This window comes from Helianthus annuus, chromosome 12, assembly GCF_002127325.2.
Source record: "Helianthus annuus cultivar XRQ/B chromosome 12, HanXRQr2.0-SUNRISE, whole genome shotgun sequence".
NCBI lineage: Eukaryota > Viridiplantae > Streptophyta > Magnoliopsida > Asterales > Asteraceae > Helianthus > Helianthus annuus.
Genome location: NC_035444.2, coordinates 84,086,866 through 84,100,534, shown reverse-complemented (window position 1 = coordinate 84,100,534; position 13,669 = coordinate 84,086,866). Strand labels below are relative to the sequence as shown.

At 38.7% G+C, this 13,669-nt stretch overlaps 1 long non-coding RNA gene across 1 annotated transcript; it reads right to left on the bottom strand.

Annotated features, from left to right (window-relative positions):
* Nucleotides 1-12,407: 12,407 nt before the first annotated feature.
* Nucleotides 12,408-13,230, bottom strand: LOC110896913. Its single transcript, XR_002568277.2, has 2 exons — nt 13,156-13,230; nt 12,408-12,874 (listed from the first exon to the last, which is right to left on the bottom strand). It is a non-coding gene; the product is annotated as an uncharacterized LOC110896913 (long non-coding RNA).
* Nucleotides 13,231-13,669: the final 439 nt, after the last annotated feature.

Sequence of the window (13,669 nt, the reverse complement as noted above, 5' to 3'; positions counted from 1 at the left end):
AAGAAACAAACAACCGTTACTTGGATGATCGTCAAAGACGTATGCATGACCAATGGCATGCGGGGCAGCCAGTTGTAGGAGATCCACCCATTGTGGACTACACCACATTGCCACCATATGATGGTAGTGTGTCATACCCCACCCCGCCATTGCACCATTCTCAGTGGGTGGACCCGCATGCTATGAGTTATCAACAAGCAAATCCAAGCAGTGATCAAGGAAGCAGTAGTAGCGGTGGAGCATTCGGTTTTGGTGAGTGGACGGATATGATGACATCCATCTTTGGGCCTCCACAGCCGAAGTACTACTAGCCAGGTTGTATTTTGCTCCTTTGTACATTTTTGTATATATGTCTATGTGTTTATGTCTGTGTTGCGGTTGGGAGGTTGGGTGGTGTTTGTGTTAATATGTTGTTGGGTTGTGAGAGTTGGTGGTGTCTTCTAAAAAATAAAAAAAAAATGGGTTTGAGAATATAAGCAATTGGGGATGTTCTTGTTGAAAGCGATCTTTTCCTCAAAACCATACATTGGGACAATGTATCCCAAGTGTGGGGATGGGGGAAATTTTTGAGAAATTCAAAAATTTTTTGCAAATTCGAGCGAAAGTGTAAAAATTTGAAAACATGATATTGTTCCATTTGACACACCGACACCCATTTCTAATTTTTTCTTGGTGAGAATTGAGCCACGCATGATTGTTATTGATATTTCATTGTTTGAGTGGCGGTGTGTGTTGTGTGTTAATAGAACTTGTGTGTGAATACTTGTTAAATCTTAGAGTTAACATGCTTTTGAAGATGATATGGGACTTCTAGGATGCCTCGTCTAGGTGAGTGCGAGTGTGGGATTTGGGGGGTTGGACCTCATTAATTATATATATGAGCATGGTTGCGAGAGGGGCGGGGGTTTGGACATTTAGTTGCCCATTTTGTGCCTAAAAGCCGATTGTTTGTTACCCCTTAGCTAGTTTCCCAAAAGTTTACCCGACTTAACCCGGTCTTATAATGTTAGTAGTTGTTTTATTAGTATGTAGACATGTTATGGTATTATGTTGAAAAAAAAAAGAAAAAAAAAGTAAAGAAAAAGAAGAAAAGAAGTGATGATTGAGTTGTCTTGTATATAGAAGTTATGTCATGTTTTTTTTTTGTTTGTTTGTTTCATTGTGTAATAAAAGACCGAGTTAAGTCCTTCGCTACTACATATATATTCCTTTTCCTACCCTTGCACCTAGCCCCGTTACAACCCGTAAGTTCCTTTGATTCAAAAGCATGTTAGATATTGGTTAGGAGGCAACTTGATTTTCATACAAGCTTATTGTCGCACACACACACATATACGCATTGAGTGGTTTAGCATAATTTGCTAATTTTTCTTGTCACCGAGAGTATTGTGAGGGGTGTGTCTTGTGGTTTGATAAAAGCTAGTAAAAGGACGGCACTTTGGTTTGGTTTGCACGATTGGTCGCTTATGGTTAAAAATAATTTTTGAAGTGGTTGCTTGGGACAAGCAACGGGTAAGTGTGGGGATGTGACGGGTGGTCCGTAGGACAACCCTTAAGTGCTTCAAATAGAATAAATCTCCATACTTTACTCGTTTAATTGTTCGAACTTGGTAACTATTCTACATTTGATTATGCAGGTGTGAAAGTGCTCAAAACACGAGTTTTAGGAAGCTTAAATGGATACTAGAAGTTGGCATAAAGTGAAGTGAAGGAAACAAGAAGAAAATAATGTTCAGCGCCGTAACCTACGGCTCTCACTTGGTTGAAGAAAAACACCACCGTAGGACAGGAAGCGGACGGCGTAAAGAATGTTGGTCGCCATAAGCTACGGCGATGAGCCGTAGCGTACGGCGCTATATTGAGACCCGGAATGATACTGACCACCGTAAGCTATGGCAACTGGCGTAGCTTACGGCGACGATTGATCCCAAATCGTAACCTCCGCATTTAAAGGGCTTTTGATGGAATATTATGATTCTTAATCATATGTTTTCAGTTATTTTTTGGAGGGAACGAGTTGGAGGGTATATGAGGAGCATTTGGGAGTGAAGAAACATATCTTGGAACTATCTATCACTAATCTTTATCTAGCTTTTGTTGGTGAAACTTGTGAACACTATTTTTCCTTTTCAATTTCTTGCATCATGTTTGTTAAAGCCATGAGTGGCTAGTTTCTTGGATGATTATCTTGTGTTGAAGGTTGTGGTAAACTTTTGTGTCTTTTATTTATATTTCTAGAATAACAATTCCTTTCCATTTGAATTGATTGTTATGATGCATGATTGATTGTTAGTAACTTGTTGATCTTTATGTTAATCTAGTTTGAAACCTTACGTTCTTGGTGCCGTTGGCAATCGAGATATCATGGGTATAGTTAGGTTTGGGTAAGGGTTGATTGATCATCGGGTGATAACCTCATGTTCTCGGAATCTGAGTACTTAGTCCTCTTTCATCACTGCAATTGGTTATGCATGAACTATGTCTATGTAGTTCTTTCTAGTTGAATGTTGACACAAAAGTTGAAACAAACCGGATACTCAAGATAGTCATTTGTCTCTCAATTGTTTACATCTCAAATTCTCATTTTGCAAATTAGTTAATTAATCTTATTTTTTAAAACCAAACAAATCAAACCAACTCGTGAATTTTATTTTCTCTTGCAATTAGTTTAATTTAGTTAACTTAGAGAAGCATTTCAAATAGCATATTTTCCACAAACTCCCTGTGTTCGATACCCACTTGCCACTATCTATATAGTTGTTATTGGGATTAAATTTGCGTGACCACGACATCACGTCAGACATCACTTTGGAAAGTGTAGACTCGAATCAAACTCGCAGACTCAGTCGAAGTCGTATGCTTGCGGGTTATGCAAGTCCAAGGACCACAAGACCGTGGATTGCAAAAAGATAAAGGATGAAACTTGCTACAGTTGCAACGAGAAGGGGCACATTCGAACCAACTGCCCTAAAAATGCCAAGAAGCCGGAAGAGGCCAAGAAGACCAATGCAAGAGTCTTCAGGATGGAGGCGAAAGAAGCAATGCTAGACGACAATGTGATAACAGGTACCTTCCTCGTAAATGATATCTTTGCAAGAGTACTTTTTGATTCGGGCGCTAATAAGTCTTTCGTAGATCATAAATTTTGCAAATTGCTGAATATGCCTGTCAAAACCTTAAATGTGAATTACGAGGTAGAGCTAGCAGATGGCACCATAGAAACCGTCTCCACTATGTTAGATGGATATGTGATATCCATTAAGAACCACTCTTTTCCTCTATCTCTACTTCCCTTTAAATTGGCCGGTTTTGACCTAGTATTGGGTATGGACTGATTATCTCACAACCAGGCCCAAATCGTCTGCAACAGAAAGCAAGTGGTGATAAAGACTCCGACTGGTGAATCGCTTACCATTCGAGGAGATACCCAGTACGGATTGCCTGAGCAAGTGACTATGCTCAAGGCTTTAAAATGTCTAAAGAAGGGTTGTGTCATCTACATGGCACAGGTGATTTTTGATGAGCCTAAACCGAAGATAGAAGACATTCCCGTCATTTCAGAATATCCAGAAGTTTTCCCTGAAGATCTACCTGGTCTGCCACTGGATAGGCAAGTGGAATTCAGGATTGATATCATCCCTGGAGCAGCACCTATTGCCAGAGCACCTTACAGGTTAGCACCAACCGAAATGAAGGAGTTGAGGACCCAGCTGGATGAACTGCTAGCTAAAGGTTTCATCAAACCTAGTTCGTCTCCCTGGGGAGCACCTGTTCTGTTTGTCAAGAAGAAGGACGGATCGATGCGTCTGTGCATCGATTATCGCGAGCTTAATAAGGTCACGATAAAGAATAGATATCCTTTGCCGAGGATCGACGATTTGTTCGATCAGCTACAAGGGGCAAGTTATTTCTCGAAGATTGACTTGAGGTCAGGCTACCATCAACTGAAAGTCAGAGATGAAGACGTACCTAAAACCGCATTTAGGACTCGTTATGGTCACTATGAGTTCCTAGTGATGCCTTTTGGGCTCACTAATGCACCGGCTGTGTTCATGGATCTCATGAATCGCGTTTGCAAGCCGTACTTAGACAAATTCGTCATCGTTTTCATCGACGATATTCTTATCTACTCGAAGAACCAAGCAGACGATGAGAAACACCTTCGCTGTATTCTCAAACTCCTGCATCAGGAGAAACTCTATGCCAAATTCTCTAAGTGCGAATTCTAGCTTCGTGAAGTCCAATTTCTTGGACATGTTGTCAGCGAGCGTGGTATCCAAGTGGATCCCGCTAAAGTAGAAGCTGTCATGAATTGGCAAGAGCCAAAGACGCCTACAGAGATTCGTAGTTTCCTGGGGTTAGCAGGATATTACAGGCGTTTCATTGAAAATTTTTCAAGGATTGTTGCGCCCTTAACTTCCCTGACCAAGAAGAAAGTAAAGTTCGTTTGGGGCCCTAAGCAGCAAGAGTCCTTTGATATTCTAAAGCAAAAGTTGAGCAACGCTCCTGTACTGACATTGCTTGAAGGTACCGAGGAGTTCGTAGTTTACTGCAACGCATCACACACTGGCATGGGATGTGTGCTCATGCAAAAAGGCAAGGTTATTGCCTATGCTTCGAGACAGTTAAAGGTGCACGAGAAGAATTACACTACCCATGACTTGGAGCTGGGTGCCGTTGTGTTTGCACTAAAGCTGTGGAGGCATTATCTGTATGGAATCAAGTTTGTGATCTATTCTGATCATAAGAGCCTTCAACATCTGTTTAATCAGAAGGAATTAAACATGAGGCAACGCCGTTGGATGGAGACTTTAAATGATTATGATTGTGAAATCAGATATCATCCCGGCAAGGCGAATGTAGTCGCTGATGCCCTGAGTAGAAAGGAAAGAGTGAAACCCATCCGAATCAATGCCAAGAGCATTGAAGTGAAGAATAATTTGATTGAAAGGTTGTTAGCTGCACAGAGAGAAGCTGTATTGGAAGCTAACTATCCTAAAGAGAAGCTGGGAGTAACTGAGGAGCAGTTAACTCTTAGCAAGGACATAATTTTACGATTAAATGGACGAATATGGGTTCCAATTTATGGAGGACTACGAGATGTTATCCTACAGGAAGCCCATAGTTCCAAATATTATGTTCACCCTGGAGCTGATAAGATGTATCAGGATCTAAAGGCAAATTATTGGTGGATAGGCTTGAAAAAGTCTGTAGCTGCTTATGTAGCCAAATGCTTGACTTGTGCGCAAGTCAAAGCTGAGCATCAAAAGCCGTCAGGCTTGCTACAACAGCCTGAACTCCCCGAATGGAAGTGGGAATGTGTAACTATGGATTTTATTACCAAGTTACCCAAGACGAGAAAAGGAAATGACATAATATGGGTTATAGTCGATAGACTGACTAAGTCAGCACATTTCTTACCCATCAAGGAGACTTATAGCTCCGACATGTTAGCTCAGTTATACGTTGATAAGATTCTAGCCTTACATGGCATACCTGTGTCTATTATCTCTGACCGAGATACTAGATACACATCTCATTTCTGGAAAAGCTTCCAGCAATCTTTGGGCACACGTTTGAATTTTAGTACGGCTTACCATCCTCAGACAGACGGTCAGAGTGAGCGTACTATTCAAATGTTGGAAGACATGCTACGGGCATGTGCTATCGATTTGGGTGGTAGTTGGGATAAGAACCTACCACTAATCGAATTCTCCTACAACAATAGCTACCATACCAGCATTAAGGCTGCGCCCTTCGAGGCATTATACGGTAGAAAATGTAGATCGCCGGTTTGTTGGGCGGAAGTTGGAGATGTCCAATTATCAGGACCAGAGATAGTCTTCGAGACGACGGAAGATTGTCCAGATTCGAGACCGTCTCAAAGCTGCCCGAGATAGGCAGAAGAGTTACGCGGATCCAAAGCGTAAGGATTTTCACTCGAAGTAGGTGAAAAAGTGTTACTTAAAGTATCACCCTGGAAGGGGGTGATGCATTTCGGTAAGAAAGGCAAACTAAGCCCGAGATACATAGGACCTTTCGAGGTTATCGAACGTGTCGGGTCAGTTGCCTATAAGTTGAACTTACCGGAGGAGCTCAATGGAATTCACAATGTGTTCCACATCTGCAATCTGAAAAAGTGCTTCGCTGACGAATCACTGGTAATACCCCATACAGATGTGCATATAGATGAGAGCTTAAAATTTGTGGAGAAACCTTTGTCGATTGAAGATCGACAGGTAAAGAAGCTTCGAAGGAAGCATGTACCTATTGTTAAGGTCAAATGGGATGCCCGTAGAGGTCCCGAATTCACGTGGGAGGTTGAATCCACGATGAAAGAGAAATACCCTTATTTATTTCAGTAAATCTCGGGTCGGGATTTATTTTAAGGGGGTAAGGATGTAACACCTCGAACTTTTGTGTCCAATAAATAAATGACACGTGTCGCATACGACAAAAGTATTGTAAACCCTGATTTAATTAAAATGTACGGTAGGATTTTTGAACAGGTCGACATGTTAATTTGTACCTCTGAGCGACTTCTTCATTATAAATCCCAAGACCCTAAGCATAATTAATAAGCATCTAATATGTCTTAATCCGGTAATTACTATTAACCAAGGATGTCCAAATTGCTAATTTGGATCCTAAGAAAATAATGCAATGCAAATAATTGTTCATAAAGCCCATCCTTGTGCAAACCCATGATTCATTATGATAACTGACCAAGCATGGGTTAAAAAGGGCCTCATACTGACTTGTTCCAGATTCAAAAATCATGTATTGTAGTTGACCATTCAAATCATGAAAGGTTAAAATTTTGCCTCTGTTAAGCGCTTACGGACCGTAAGGGTCCTGCCTTACGGATCGTAAGGGGGGTGAAAGGGTAACTTGTTTCTGCCAAAGGCTTACGGACCGCAAGGGCCATGCCATACGGTCCGTAAGCGACGCCCAGCGACAGAAAGTTGGCTGTTGGCTGTTGTAAACGGTAAATCATTAATGTAAAGATTTTCCAGAGATATGGGTGACCCCTAATCACTCCCTAGCACTAAGGGACAGTTGTTAATCATCAAGGGACACATGTAGGCCTTGTTGTGATGATCCTATGCATCTTCATTGCCTATAAAAGGCCACATAGTGGCAACAAGTTCCTCACACCTTTCTCTTGCACTTCTGATCACTTCTGGAGCTCTCAAGCATTCTCCTAACATCCATAGTCGTGCACCAAGCTTCTGTAAGTGTGCCTAACCTTTTGTGGCTTAGTTTATGCATAGTTTAGCTTAAAAGTCAATCCGTCGTAATTAACGGTTGACTTGGCGATAAATCACAAATGGTCCAGTGGTTTGTCGAATCAAAGATAGTTATATGTTGGTAATCATGTGGGCTTTAAACCTCTAAAAGGGCACCCACTGATTCCCACTCTAACTAGTCCGAATATCGAGTCAAACGTGCTTAGAAAAAGTCAACAGAAATGCTATTTTGCGATTTCTTGCATAATCAGTAATGTAGATGATATGTAACCTGTTTAAACACTCATAAAACATGATAATAAGTATATTAACTAGTCTAAGCTTGTTTGATCCGACCATTTACTGTTTTGACCCGGTTCGGAGCCGAAAGTCGCAAAAGCTTTGACTTTTGCTTTGACTTCAGTTCTGACCCGTTAAAGTTTGATTTAGATATACCTTAGGACTCTCTTAGGACCAGGTTACATGATGGTATTACCCTCTGTGACCGGTTTGTTGTTTGTCCGAGTCTTTTACACATTTCCATTAAATGCTTAAAAGTTGACCGTAACGCCCTTTTTAATTTAAAACGAGAATTTCGGACATGTGAAAGAACCATAACCTTAGTTACTGATTTCTAAGCATGTCCCTAAAATTTCACGTCAATCCGAGGTCCAGAATAGGAGTTATGCTAAATAGCGCAAATTACGGAAACTTTAGTAATTTAATAGCGCAATTAGCATAACGCCTATCTAAACCCGGATTTCGACACCAAACCTTTTACTCACTGATGTAAAATAATATTTTGGGATTTTCAAAGATTTTTAATTATTTTTTTTACCTTCTCATAACCTGCGGTTATGGCATCGATTCGGTAATTACCGAATATACCCTTTTCGGCCATAACTTGAGTTCTACAAAGTCTTTTGACCCGATTCCAGTTGCTACTGATTTTAAATAATAAATAAAGTATTTTAGACTTTATAAACTGTTCGGGAAACTCAGATTTCCTGTAGAACTCAGAAACCTCTTTTATAATCTTTAAAAAGACCGAAATACCCCTACGGGGCATAATATGAACTTAAACTCGTTTCGGGCATTATGGAAGGTATCCTACTGATACCACAACCTCTTTAAAGCATATTGACATAGGAAACCAGTGTAGGACTCTTACGGTTACCCGTTACGCCTTTTGCGCGCACGGTTCGGTTTATGTAACTAGTTTACATAAACTAGCCGAAACGGATCAAACCTTATTGTTTTGACCCCAAAATCCAGAGTGTGATTATTATACCCATATAAAACAAGTCTTCAAACTTTTTGGTTCAAAATAACATTCCATTCCCGGTTTTCGCCTTTCACGCGATTAAACCGTAACTATCCGTTGAAACTGACCGGTCTAAGCTACGGCTAAATTAAAGACCCGTTAGGATTCTAATAGGTTAATTTAAACCTTCGTTCCAGATTAGGAGACCAGTAAAAGCTATCTGCAATTTATTTCGATTAAGGATTTATACTTGCAAAGGTAAATACTTTTAACTTATTTTCCGTTATACGGGCTTGGGTTACGGTATATAGCATACCGCTTGATCGGGCATCAAATTCTCCACCGATTGAGTGGGTAATTGAATAAATTTGATCGGCCCGTTTAAACAGTCCTGTTACTTAAAAGCCTTTGGGGGGTTAATGACCATGTCCCGGATATCCCTGGCATCATTTTACGAAATGGCCACGACCTAAGCGCGGAGTGTAGGCGTACACTCGTCAGTGCATAAATAGTCGCTGTGGTGTGTCTATTGATCTTTAACCCGGGCTTGATCCGGGCTACTGAACGCATAAGAAACATGTAATTCGTTCAAAAGATTATATATTTAAATAATTCTCCCAAGTTATAAAAGAGTTTGTGCCTTGTGCATTCAAATCAATTTTAATAAACATTTTACAAAAGTGTCGGTTGAATGTATTTACCAGTGTAAACTGACGTATTTTCCCAAAAAGACTAAATGCAGGTACTATGCGTAATTGGTTGGATATTCTCCTTAGCATCATAAAGAGTCTCGCAAGCTTAAGATGCCTTCGTCTGTTGAACAAAACTTATATTTTTATTTGATCCCCTGTGGATACAATTTCGACTATTCGTAATACTTTGATATTGCAAACAATGGTTGAAATATAATTTATCTTTATGCTTCCGCTGTGCATTCATATATTGTGTGGTTTGACTATATTGTTGCCAACTACGTCACAATAATCCCCCACCGGGCCCACCGGTGAGACACGTGGAAATCGGGGTGTGACAGTTAATCAACAACATTAAAATCAACAGCAACAACACATATATTTATATACATATAAAATAAATAACAATTTAATAAACATACACAATCTAGCCATCAAACTCCACAAAACTACAAATAAGCCAAAACTCTAACATCATTTTTAACCTCTTGCTCACAACCCGTTCCATCCAACTTCTTAGAACATCCAAATTCCCGGCCGTCTGAATCACAAACTCTTTCTTCCCTCTTGAAACCGTCGCAATAAGTTATTCTGGACTTCCAACAAACGGATGGCGTCTAGCAACCGGACGCACTCCACTACACGTGAGACCAGACAATAAAACTCAAATTTATTAACATGCACGGATGGCGTCCAGCAACTGCCTAACTGCAACTGATTCGGGAAGATAAGATAGACATGTAAGTCGAATTAACCTAGTCACCAAGATTGATAACGTGACTGTTGGCAGAGATTTAAAAGGGCACGTAAACAAATATAATCAACCTTGAACCTTCACAAACCATATAGAATAAGGTTTTGTTATTAACGTCCAACAAACCTGTAGGATCGTTGTTTGACCCGACTGAGTCGTTCAGAAGAGCTTTATATCCGAATCAAAGGCGGAATCAGTGAAACGGACTTGGAAACAGCTTGATACTATTAAATCTGTCACTTATATTGATTATAACATCAATTACAACCTGAACAGATTTTGGCAGCACTTCGTTACAAATCCAGAAGCCGTGTGCTAAAAGGAAATACAAGTGTCCTATTTATACTAGTGGGATTCCGCTCGAAATGGACCAGACAAGTTCAAGCAGAATCAGATAACATGTTGATTTCGCTTGAAATGGTCAAGGACAGTTTCAAGCGGAATTTGATTATTCTGATTTCGCTTGAAATGTCACTTGACACTTTCAAGCGGAATCACTTCCTATAACCTAAAAATCTGTTTCTCGAACCTCGGACACTGATTTTCCTATTCTATCCTATTACATGATACAAGACGAAGTCAATAGACGTAATGCACTAACAGACTCCCCCTCGGATATTGACGAAGTCTTCAGTGTCTAATCTTCAGTATCACACATCTTCAGTCTTGATCATTCTGCCTTCTCATTCAGATTGTAACATTGTAAGCATCCATCAATCTTTATCTACTTTTATCAGCTTAAGGCTCCCCCTTTCGTCAAGCTTCTGTGCTTTGGGATCGACACCTAGCTTTCCATCTACAAGCTCCCCCTAGCTTCCAGCTTGTCTTCAGACTCCCCCTTAGACTCTACTCTCGGGATCGTAGTCTGGACTATCTGCAATCACTCAAACATCTATAAATATAATGCTTTCAAATTCAACAACAAACTCTCTAACTCACTCCCCCTATCAACTAACTTCATTGATATGGAAGTTTCAACAAACAGGATCAGAAACTGGCTCTATAACAATATAAGCAACCAAATCCCACACAGTTAATCATCCAAGTCCAAACTAATGACCTTTGGAGATATCACAAACTGTTTTTGATTTTTGATAAAGAATTTCAAGTTTCAAATTAATGAACTTGTTTTATTTTCAGAAACACAATCAGCTTACTTAGATTTTGAAACTCAGCATTTCAGACATCAGTTGTCGAAAATAAAGCAGAATCAAAAATCTTTTAGTATTTTTCTGAAAATATAAAGCAGTAAAGAAATATGTACAAACATATTTACAGACAATATTTTTGTTTGAGTATGCATCAGAGGATCATATCAGTTTATGGCAAGTCACAAGTACCGTTGAGCTTAGTTACACATTAAGAATTAAACAATTCACTTAGATTATCGATATACTGATCCACTTAAATTTTCACACAAATTTCAACTGACTCAGGATACGAATTAGGTGTTTTAAAGACTTAAACTTATTCATGTGTCCCACCTCTTGAATATACTCCCGTATCCAGATCCCAATATTCAGTTTTACAGATGAATATACCTAGATGATATCTGTAAGGGGTTAAATTGCGAAACCGTGAGAGCTCAGGTCAGAACTTCCGTTCAGCAGAGAGATGACGGTTCGACTTTAGGTGTGTCCCCTTTAGAGGATCTTTTCTTCAACAGCACATGATTATCAATTTTATTGTTTCATCAAATTGCTGAGGGCGATGCTATGTTTCAAGCAATGCGGAAAGTATTATCCGGAGACTAGGTCAGAACTTCCATTCAGCAGAAGTCTCGGAATAATACCCCAGATATCACTGAGTATAAAGACCTGGTATCTCAGAAAGAGGGACCTTTCAAACGAGATTTCAGGGGTTACCTATATATCCAAGTAGTGTTCCCCACGAAATAAGCAAGTTTGAATTTAGATTTATATCCCGAAAAAGTTTACTAGATGTATAAAAACCTATCGGCATATCATCAGTGAGACTGTTTAACGCTATTTAATCATTACATTTCTTTAGCATACTGTAACTACACTACAAGAAAATGAACCTAATGCAACCCCGATAAAAAGTTACATTTGGCCCTGTAAAGGTTGCATTAGGTCTAATGCAACCTTTTATCGGGGGCTGCATTAGATCTAATCCAACCTTTTTAAGACCAAATGCAACCTTTTTTTAAAGTGTTGCATTTACTAGTCAAATGCAACCTTTTTAGTATGCAACATTTTTTACATTCTAATGCAACTTTTTTTTTGTATTTTAGTTACAAAAATGCAACATTTTTTACACTCAAATGCAACTTTTTCTATAAAAATGCAACATTTTTTTAGGCCTAATGCAACTGTTTTTTATTTTTTAATAGAAAAAATGCAACCTTTTTTATAGCACAAGCAACATTTTTCTCACACAAATGCAACCTTAAAGCATAAGTTCAATTGCTATTAATTGATATAAATTCAATAGTAATTACACGAAAACAATAATAACAAAGATATCATTGATAATCAAAGTGTGTACTTCAACATGTTTGTTGAAACTTAAATAACTCTACAGTCAATTACAATAATAAAAAAGTGAAAACATTCTACTCATCTCGATCTCCAACTACTTGTTTCATAACCTTTCGCATCATAGCTTCCAAGTTGTGTCGCTGGCTGGCGAACTCTTTTCGCATAGTCAAGCTCGGCGTTTTTATCTATAATGATCATCTTCAATCCTTTAGCGCATTTCCAGCAACTAGTTTTTCTCAACTTCAACATGTAAATTAGTTGAAATAAGCCTTATAAAATTAATAACTTGATAAATAAAATAATTGCCTAGCGAAACATAATGCATAACACAGAGACACGGAAATATATTTTAAGCATACTATTCCACCACTACCTCCAAGTTCAACAGGCATGTTGTAATCTCTGTCTCCATCAAGCTCTACAAGTGTGACTTCCTACATAATACAAGAATTTCGGTAAACATTCTTACTTCCAACCATATCCTCTGCCCAAATAAACAAGTGTTCTACCAAAAATAACAATGAAAAGATTGAATGCTTGAAGTTACAGTCTACATATTTTCTTAACGTACAGTCCTCATTTCTAAACCTCAAAAAGACTACTAGAATAACTTTTAGAAGGATGCCACACAAAATAACTGGTCATGGTCTCTTATTACCCCAAGACATCAATATATATATGTATTGTAATTTGCATGAAGAAACAAAAACATGACCTGATAGCCCACACTAGCAGATGTAACAGCATTGAGCTAGCCACAGAAGATCTTATCCTCGTGTCTAAACATCCAACAGCATCATCATCTCTAAAAAAATAACATAAAAACAAAGATATATTAACTACAGAATGAGCAAAACGCAATTTCGTTTGAGGTCAAGCTCACCTTCTTGAAACTAACTTTAGTGCTGGAGATTGTTGTTAAGAGAAGATAGAAAGTGTCCCTGTGTAAAAATTACTTTTATTAGCTCCAATTATACATTTATGACCTATGTAGCACGGGAACGGGTATGGGGACGATACAGATACATGGAACGTCAAAACTAAAAAAATCGAGATACGGGTACGACAAAGGTACGAAAAAATATAAAAAAAAAATAAAAAAGAATGAGTTATCTCTTTTTAAATATCTTTCTAAACAAATTTTATTTTTTTTTTTCATATGAAAATGATAGGAAAAACTATAACAAATAATTATATAAATAATAATTAATAAATATTAAATTTAATCA